Genomic DNA, 10320 nt, shown 5'->3' with positions numbered 1-10320 from the left:
GATGGAAAAAAGCAGATCCTTCAAGCTCTAGAGGCCTTTGTCTATGGCCCCACTCAAGCCAGCACCATTTTTAATGTCACAGGGGCTGAAAGCGAGATGGGGCTGCAGGGGCAGGTTTTAAATATCTTCATATTCTGCACTTATGGTGGTTTTATTCACCCGAGGGAAAAGAAACACACAATTGATATAGCAGGTAATTTGGGTGGTAGGTCTGTTGGCATAGTTCACTTGAGACACTGAGTAAGACTGACTCAGCCTGTCTCAGCAGTGTTATCTTTCCTAAATCTTTTACTAGGCTTCATTTAATAAGAGCTCCCTAGCAATATACTCTCCACAGGAGGGTCTGATTGCACCAGAAAATAGAAAAAAAGAGATTGTTCTCCTCCTCCTGGAAATCATAATCATCCTTCTACTCAGGGCAAGTATACACCTCAACATCTCTCTGTCATTTTACAATAGGCCACTTCAGATGCAGCAGTCAGTTGCTCTCCGAACAGATACTTAATTGGCTTAAATAAGCAAAACTCCGCTAAAGTCAAGGCGCCAATGCTCAGAGACAGCAGCCGAGTGTCTCATCTTTTACATATAGCTGAAATTTGACAATATTGCATGCAAAGATGCAAAATCTTTTCCCTATTTCTCCCTTTACCACCTGGGAACATTCTTGGGCAACCCTGGGAGCAATTAGCTGCACTCTCAGCTGGTGTCAGTGGGCCCATTACCTTCAGTGGGATTCATTGATTCTCTGTCCATTGTCTCCAGCTGAAGATCCTACTCAGTGGGAGTGTGTACACAAGGCGCTTAATGCCCATTGGACTAATTTTATTGCGCATTAGCCTGGCTGGCAAAAAACATGCTGATGCACAGTAGATTAATCCAATGAGCATTAAGCGTCACACACAAAGTGTTCATCTGCGCTAATGCGCAGTAGCGCCGATTAGGGTACAAGAAGTCAGTACTTATACAGGTACTAAACTGAATGCCCCATAATTACAGTGCATTAATGAACCCATAGACGTGCCCACTGAAGCCTTCAACCTTTGCCTTGTGCGGGCGTTACTCTGAACTCTGGCCTGGATTCTGTGGACTCTATTTTAGCTTTGTTGCTGCTAGCAAAAAATATAATAATGTTTGCCTTGTCTACCTGACACAGCGCTTCGTTGGACCATTGGATACCATCGTTCAGTTACTGCTTGCTGGGCTTCTGAATGCTTCACCCAAGGAGCAGGTGAATGTGAAAACAAGTGGCTTTTTACCTTACTGGGCTTGTCTACATGAGACATTTACTGTAGAGCTGACTAATTAGCTCCACCATAAAATGTCACTGTCTACATGTGTGGCACTATTAGGCCACAGTAAACTAATTAACTCTGCCATAGCATAGTACTGTCTAACACAAGTACTGTCCTACGAGAGCATTATTTAGCGCAGCACACTGCACGTGTAGACAGTAACAGGGCTGGCTGGGTATGAGGATGCTTTAGTGCAGGGGCTGTCTACCAACTAGCCCTGCACTGTAGCACCCTCATTCCCCAGCCAGCCCCTCTGCAGCACGTTGAGCCGGGGTGGAGCAGCTCTGAGCTGGCAGGCTGACCCCCAGAGCTGGCTTAATATGCTGCAGTCCCAGGCATACATGCAAACGCAGCACCTGGGAGTAATAAACTCTGGTGTGAACTGCGCTGGAGTTTATTGCTTCACATCAATAGCATGTGTAGACGTGCCTACTGTATGTTAACTGGTCCTCAAAAAATCACTGAGGATTATCAGGATCTGTTCTGATTTTGATTTCAAAGTCACCTGGACTAGTGGTACAGTTTCTCACTGTGATCAGTGCTTTTATAAAGCTGGAGTGAAGATAAGGATGCTTGTTAGGAAAAATGTCATTTCATGTGCTTATAAGGCCAGATGATACCTTTTCTTCCTGTTATGATTTAATACACAGCTTTGGTGGGTTGGAGGCTGTTGTTTGAAAAACAGCTCCACTTGTACTGCCTATATACGTTGGAAGGAAGGCCGTGCTATTTTATGTAAACTATTTGGATTAAAGAATCTGTCCTTTGCTGTTAAGTAACTATGAAGAGCAGGGTCCTTCTCCTGAGGTCAAAGACAAGATTCAAATGGATATGACGGGATAGGTCCAGCTACAACCCTTTCCCCTCTGTGGCCTAGCCTGAACTTGCTTTAGCTGTCCTATTCAGTGACTTATTGAATTTAATGAATTAACTATTTTTGTTGTTCTAGACAGAGACTATAAGCATTGCCTTTCTAGTATGCTGTGCCAGGTGGAAGGAAGTGAAAAGGTGATCCTGGAGATGTTTGCCAGACAAACCAACTGCCCAAGATAGCATTGCCATTAGGGGGTCTTAGAGCGGCGGGGGAGACTGATCACAGCTGTATTGTCAACTGGAACAGGAAGCAACTGGAGGGTGCTTTATTTTTCTGGCAAAATATCTAAGGGCAACACTGTCTTAAACGTGGCCTCTTGGTCCTCAGCAAGGTAAGTGTTCAGCCCCTTTCCTGGAGCAGCCACTGAGGTTCCTAAAAAATGGGTTCTCCCTCTTAAAAGAGCCTTTCTGCAATTCTCATCATGCTTTTCTAAACCCTTTGATCCAGGAGAAACAAGCAGCTGCAGACTCGAAGTGGGTGTTTTGTCTCGGGGCTGCCTTCTCATCCCGTGCAGCTGGTGAGTGTTCATCGTGCCTACTGCTTTTCCTCCATATTTGTGGTTTTTAGGAAGCTGCTAAGCCTGGCTGTTATGTCTGATGTGTGGACTGGATCTTGTTTTCAGGTTTGGCTAGAAAGGGCTTTGGCTTGTATGAGTTTGTTGTCAAACTTTCCAATGAAGTTGTCTTCTGCTAATATGCTGGTGCCTTAGTCATTGTGTTTCTGCTCCCGGATTGTGTGGATGTGATGTCTGATGAATTATCATCTCTGTATCCTCTTGTTCTCATATTTAAATACCAGATACAGCTCTCTGCATACCGTTGTCCTGGGACTTCATCCACCTGGCCCATAGCTTTAACAAATAGCTTCTTGCGGGAGTGGTGTGAGGAGTAATGAATATCTGCATGGCACTTGGAAGATGCCGAGTGCTGGGAAGGGCTCTTATACACAAAGACTTATGCATGTGTGCCATGGGAAATGTTATCAGTGTGAAAGGAGTGAGGTTACTTTCAGCCATAATATTAGGTATGCAAGTATTTAAGTGTCAGACCAACAAGAGGGGCAAAACCTCATTTGTGATCTCTGGTAAGCACCTTCCGATGACTTCCTGGTCCTTCTCGAGGTCGTCCTTTTCTACTGGGTGTTTAAGCAGTTGGGATTAAGACGAGGTCGTTGTTCTGACCTGGCTGGTGTATCAGACCTGCCCTTGTGCAAGTGAGGGAAGGGTACAGCTAATATTACTGCAGCCGTTAATACGTATTTTGCAATCAGAGACAGTAGTGTTTTCATTTTCCTTCGGTTCAAGTTGGGTTTATGAAGCACAAAGCCTGAGATTTTCTGTCTACCTTGTCTTCTGCATGACAGTCCATGTTAAATGTTGACAGTGCACCTAAGTTGTGTCTCATGGACGTAGGCATGTCTCCGGCATAATGAGAACACTAGTTCTGTAAGGCTTCAAGAGCACGGCGTGGAAATCTGTTTCTGTGGAAGCCAGTGCCAGAAATCCCACTGACTTCAGTGGGCCATGACTTCCCCCCCACTTGTAGTCTGTTAGCAAAGGGGTATCTGAGAAAATGCAGTCCAGCATTTTCTTCTCTGTCTTATGCTCCTTTCAGTCAGATTTAGGCAGCACAAATAATTTAATATCTGTGTGCCTCTTAACTTCTTTTGTGTTGGGTGCAATTGGCTTAGTACTGATGAGAGCTGAGTGGTGTGTCTGTGGGCATTTTAATTCCCATAGTCACTGATTTTTGTTCACTTCTGACTCTTTTAAAGAGGCTTTTATCGCTGTGTGACATGAATGCATCTGCTTAGTGGCTGCATATTGAGGAATGAAGACTATTTTTTTTTTTGTGCTTCTTACTTCTCCTGAGGAAACAGGAAACACGATGGAGTTTTATGCAAGTAATGGACTGCCCTGAGCTCTAAAGGCATCAAGGTGTAGATTCTTCTCCTTGAAAATATTCCTTGGATTAACTACCATTATCCTAGCCATTTATAATGCACCCACCAGACAAGTTTTAGCCTGGCTAATTTTACACCTTGCTTAACTTGATCCTTTTGTCTGCGTCTTGCTTTGACGTGTTTAGCTATACATGGTTGAACTCTACAGCAAAGAGCTGCACCTTGGAAGTTGGTGTCGCACAGGACAACTGTAGGCAGGTTCAGCCGAGGTGTTTGCTTAGTGCTGCTGAACATATGGCAGCGTAGGGTACGCTCTGCCTTAAGCAGACTCAGGAGTTGTGTCTAATGTTTGCCACCACCACCACGTCCCTCCAGTCTCTTTTCATTCCACCTCTACCCCCAGACATCCAGCAAACTTTATGCTTAAGTTGGAAAGTCTTTCCCTCCTAAAATACCTGTTTGTTTTATTAACCGTCGCATCCTATGCTTGTCTCTCTAAACTGGTCAAGTTCTAACGATAAGGAATCAGCCATATCTCAAAGGCAGCTTTTTAATATTGGAGAAATAAGAATCACATAAGTGGACTGTCCCATCACCAATGGCTTTTGTCTGCACTGATTTCAGACCCAACGCTGGAGTCTGCACAGACTCTCTGGAAGATGTTTATAAATCAGGTCCATACAACATTTGATGTGGCAGCTAAAGGATTAAAAGGATTGCATTGCTTTCCACAGTGCCAGCCTGCGTGGTTCAAATGCATAGAAACTGTCTATAGATGGCACGTCCGTGCAACGAATACGCTAGTTTATTTCTTCTGCCTCTTGCAAACCTCTCCTCATGTGACTGATCTCTCTGGCTTCAGCTCAGACTTAACACGCAGCACAGGGCTGCATGAAAGACAGAGTAATAGTATTCTGGGCAGCTTCAGGCGGTTTGGGAGACTGATCCAATGGGGGCAGTCACCAGGAGCAGGCACGCTGTTCCTTGGAAAGCCCTTTCATAACATTCAAGTCTTTTTTGTATCCCCCTGTGTTGAGCCCTGAGGCTATACTCCGCTTATCCCCCATGTACAGCTGTATTATTAATTGTGCTACATGTGACCGAGTCCTGGCTTAAATCATAAATGGGTCTTCTATGTCAACTTGTTTAGGGGTTGTTGCTTACTCCTTTCCTACATGTGCAACACCATCACTCCCTCTTATGTGGGTGACTTCTCCGGATCTGTCCTCCTGTCTGCCAGTATTTAAGTTGGCTTTTAAATGTCACATGCAATGTTTCCTATTAAATTGCTAAGGTATATTTGGCTTCTAATTGTGTTTTCTTCCTCCTTCATTTTTTTCCTCTGAGCAAGCTGCTTATTTGCATGTAATTCCTTAATTACACCCCTTCTCTTTTGTGATCACATCCCTGCCATTAGTTTTCTTTCAATTTTAATTTTATTTTTAACCTTGCAAATTGATAAACTGCAGTAAGGATGGCTGCAGGGCAATGCAAAAAGCAGGGGGGCTTGGGACAGAAGTAAAATAAGAGGATAGCCCAAGAAACAAAACAAATCTGCCCCAGTGTGTGTTTGCTGTTATGTCCCTTTGAACCATGCTAGTAGAGCCTCAGTTAGCACGCAGCTCCATTGAAGTCAATAATTTTCATGGATATGGTGTATGACAAGTCAGAGAACCAGCCAGCATACTTAGGAGCTGATCCTGTGATGTGCCAAACATGCTTAAAGTCCTGCTGTCCTTTGGCAGGATATGATCACCTCCTGTTAGCATCACAGGATGGGAGTTGAAGGTGCTCAGTGCTTTGTAGGATCAGGTCCCAGACAACCCGAAGTAAATTATAATAATTCAAACAGGTACATTTGAATAACAGAAGGTTTAAAGCGATTATTGTCATGCAGGGTTTTTAAAAGCAGCATTACAAGGCTGGAAGACACTTTGGACACTGGGCACAGGTTAGGTTCAAGTCTGTCCCCTTCAGCATCATGGAGGTTTTCCAGATAACAAAGCCCTCAGCCTGTCCTAATGATTCTGTGGGACCTCTTCTAGGCAGTCACCGCTCCCAGGATGGGACGTAGGCGGGGAATAAGGTCTCCTTATGGAAAAGCATCCCACATATAAGAAGTGCTGGCAGAGAGTAGGATTCTGGTTTAATACGACTTGGGAGGTATTTGCAAGGAGAGAACTGAACTGTGAAAAAATAGCTCTTTGGAAAAAGGAGGTTACTTGGCAAGTGAGTTGCCTTTCAGTGAACCTGCAGGAAAAATGACCTCTCCAGATATCAAGCCCAGTTAAATGTGGCTATTATTCTTCATTTACTATTGAACAGCCCTGCTCCTAGGAAAATGCTTCTGACTCGATGGAGCTGGGAGGAGACCCAAAGGCAGTAAATAACATCCAGATTAATATATTGAATTCTTTTGGCCTTTTTCCTCTCTGTTTTATTACTCTTCTACTTCTGTGTATTAGAATAAGGGTGATGGGGAAGGAGAAGCAGCATTAAAAAAAAAAGCAAAAAGCCAGGTCTGGAATATTAAAAGCAAGCAGAGCTGGGTGAAGCGAGCATAAGAATGATGTTGGCATTGAAAAACCAGATGAGTTGGCTTACACTTTGCTTTAAAACCTTCAGCCTGTGTTCTTCCCTATTAAGATTCAATTCAGTGAGGCCTTTTCTATATTTACTACCTTCTCGTCAGGCAGATGCTGTCTGCCAGCAGAAGGGAGCTCCCGGCAGGCCTCACTAGCAGCTATTTTCTTGCACTCGTGCTTTGAGTGCTGGCAGAGCATGAAATACAGGAGAGACCTCAGCAGCTGGCAGAAGACCCAGGGGCGTCTACCAGGTACTGGGCATCAGCAGATGCCCTCCTTGACACTGCTGAGGAGGTGTGACTGCCGGCAGGAAGGAGGGTTTTGCTGCCACAGAGGAACTGTGTGTGTGGATGTACTCAAAGCTTTGCCAACAGAACTTGAGCTTGGCCATGAAAACTGGTCATATAGACTAGGCCTGAGATTGCCCAAGACTTCTACTGGGGTGGGTGCCTGCCTGTAGGCCAAGAGAAATGAATAGCAAGGCCCAAAATATAATAAAGAGCGTGCATTCTTGAGGGCTGGCTGCAGTCTTAGAACAAGGTATGAAGAGCACAGACTGAACTCTTTTTAAGGAACTCTGCTTCAGGGAAGAGAATAGCTGCTAGTCCGCTACAGGGGCCAACGTTAATCTGGCCCTAAACTAGCTCCATCTGATATAGTTAGGATGCCCTCCAACTTTCTGACACGCTTTATTTTCCAATTATGCAAAGACCTCGTCACTGAAGTCCTTGGGCCTGCTGAATGCTTAAGAATAAACACAGGGGTGAGTCTTTGCAGGGTGAGGGGCAAAGGGACATGCAAAGTCACTTGAAAGTTGGCCTGGAGGCTAAGTCTCCCTTGAGCTATGTTACTAGATGTGCTCCTCACCTGGCGTCCTATCGCTTTTTATCATAGTGACCCATGCAGAGTGCTAGGGGCTTTGCTGGGAGTCAAATACTGCTCAGTTCTGCCAACATAAATCTAGAAAGGCGTCATTTTACTACAGTGCAGCTGCTATGAGATTACCTGGAAGGCCCCTTCAAGCCCCACTTTTCTGAGTAGTGAGCATCCGAATACTAGTAGGGATGATATTTAAAGATGCAGCTATAATATCTGCGAATCCCAGGACTGTCAAAACATTGAGACAGATATTTGTGAATAGAAATGTTATCCGCTGTTCTCGCTCGTAGTTGAGAACCCCCATTGACTACAAGATGTGCTCCATGTCATGGGGGCCAGATTCACAGTTGATGGCAAGAAATGAACATTTGGAGGCTAACGTGGGGGTTCTTGTTTAAGTCATCGATCCTAATGCCCTTTGGAAACATAATCTTTCCATCACACCAGCAATGGGGGATGGTCTTTCTTACCTCTATCTTAAAGGCCCCCAACAGTTGATGAGGTAGCTGATTAAAAGGACAGGAAGAAGGTTAATTGTCTGCCAGTGGCTTTTGAAATAACCTCATCCCATGCCTACTGAACTCTTTCGCTCATGTTTTGAGTTTTGCGAATGCACTGAGTCTTGAATCCACAACTAAGGTTGAGAGGTGTGAGGTTCCCTCTTATGCAAATTTAATATCAGGGAGAAGCATTTGGCATCTCAACTTACTAGCTAGGCCTCTGGCAGTTTAACCAGCACAGTGGATACGGGGGAACAAGTATCTTATTTCTATTTCTGTTCTGTAAAAACAATGAACAAATGTAGAAAAAAACCCTTACTCACAACATTAGGGGTTCATCGGCCATTTGAATGCCAGAAGGTACCAGACCAGTAATATACCTGAATAAATCATCCAAAAGCATGAACTTCAAATGGGGTCACATTTGACTAAATCCTCTTTTCCTCCCCGGACAGAGGCTGGCAGGGGTCTGTGGAACTGGGCTGGGCTGCACCAGCAGGGAGAGGGGGGAGCTGGCCCAGCTCCATAGAGCCCCTGCTGGCTGGGACCCCGTGTTCCTGCCACCTCGCTCTGGGCCCTGCCGGCACTGGCCCTGGGACACTGGTGCAGGCCCCGTGTTCCCGCTGGCTCCCGCACCCACTCACACCCAGTGCCCCCCAGCCCTGTGGTACAGGCGGGGAGCAGTGCACAGCCTCAACCCCATGCTCACTGGCAGGGAAGAAGCTGGTGCTGAATACAGGGAAAAGCAGCCCCTTGCCCGCCCCATGACCGGTGCTCCCTGCTGCAGGCACTCACAGCCCATGCGGGGCTGTCCGGAGCAGGCACAGGAAGCTCCATGCGGGCTGCAAGCAGTTACAGCATGGGATGCTAGCCACGGGGCGAGCGAGGGGCCGCTTTTCCCTGTGCTCAGCACCAGCTTGTAACCTGGCCCCGCTGCCAGCCTGGGCTCCAAGCTGGCTCCAGGCTCTCCCATCAGTGGGCTGAGAGAGGCTGTAGCACAGGGTGCTGGCCATGGGGCAGGCAAGGGGCCACTTTCCCCCCCAACCCCGCTGCACTCAGCTTTTCCCCGGGCCACTTTTCCCCGGGCTCCTTCCCTGCCCAGAGTCCTCCCCAGCCCTTCCCCCCCTTCCCCCTTACCTGCAGTTCCAGCGCCACGGGGGCAGCCACGTGCTTCCAGGCCAGAAGCCCCTGGTGGGGCTTCCAGCTGGGGGGCGGGGCCGGGCAGGCTCTGCTGTTGTGGGAGCCTGCCAGGCTTCCCCTGGGTCCTACTGCCCTTGGTTCCTGTCATTTTTTACAGGAATCAAGGGCAGATAAATATTAATTTTCTACATTTTTTAGGGGCCCCGCAGGCCGGATACAATAGCCTTGTGGGCCAAATCCGGCCCGCGGGCCGTATTTTGCCCACCCCTGCAGTAATTGGTGTTACTGCTCAATAGCGTTGGCACGTGCTTTTTAAGAGACACTAATGTGCAGTAGACTAATACTTTTGCCATAACACACTAATGCACAGTAGAATTAGGCTACTCCGCATTTAGTGTCTCATGAATATTAAAAGGTTGTTAAGAAGCTTAGTGGTGAGCACAGCTGTGTGTGTTGTTGCCCACTGAGTCACAGTCAGGGTGCTGTGCCTCAATCAAGGCCACACACTTAGTAGACGATGTGAGATGATGAAGACAGTCTTGCATTTGAAAGCTGATCTAACTCTATCCCAGCTATGCATTTGTGCAATAAAAGAGCATCCTAACAAATCCTTGCCTCTTGCATAATTCCTGGTCCAGCAGGGTTACATCACTTGAACACTATGTTAAGAAAAAAGGCATTCTTCTCTTATGGTTCATATCTGCCTCCATATTCATTTAGGGTCACTACTGCAAGGCTTAGTTTAAAAGCCGAAGATCAAACTTTGTTAGTTGGTTGTACAGTATGCACAATAATATTTATTTTGTGGGAAGTAAATTTTCTAGCAAGAAAACTCTCCTTTTTAATACTTATAAAAATAAATAAGGCAAAGGCTGTCATTTCATTTTAACAATGTGTTCTTACTCCTATGATTGACACAAATTGATATTTAGGCTCTGAAGCATGGGGGTGTTCTAACCAACGCACTCTTTTTTGCTAACTTAATCCTCCCACTGGGGAAGAGTAAGTCAGATAGTACATATTATTCAGTGAACTCCTGAAGGAAAATATTATGCCCAAGTAAAATTGTAATATTGTACTCTCTGTAGGTATGAAATCAACTAGACTGCACTGTAGGAGGAAGCAACTGCTCAAAACGTATCACTATT

The 10320-nt window shown here is 45.9% G+C and overlaps 1 long non-coding RNA gene across 1 annotated transcript in view; it reads left to right on the top strand.

The window, feature by feature from the left end:
- Positions 1 to 2281: 2281 nt before the first annotated feature.
- The window catches only part of LOC112550446, a 33077-nt gene continuing 25038 nt past the window's right edge, over positions 2282 to 10320 (top strand). The window contains exons 1-2 of the long non-coding RNA XR_003094299.1: positions 2282 to 2497; positions 2614 to 2683. This is a non-coding gene — a long non-coding RNA (uncharacterized LOC112550446). The remainder of the gene's footprint in view (positions 2498 to 2613; positions 2684 to 10320) is intronic.

This window comes from Alligator sinensis, unplaced genomic scaffold (genome assembly GCF_000455745.1).
Source record: "Alligator sinensis unplaced genomic scaffold, ASM45574v1 scaffold207_1, whole genome shotgun sequence".
NCBI lineage: Eukaryota > Metazoa > Chordata > Crocodylia > Alligatoridae > Alligator > Alligator sinensis.
This window is presented reverse-complemented; position numbering and strand designations above follow the sequence as displayed.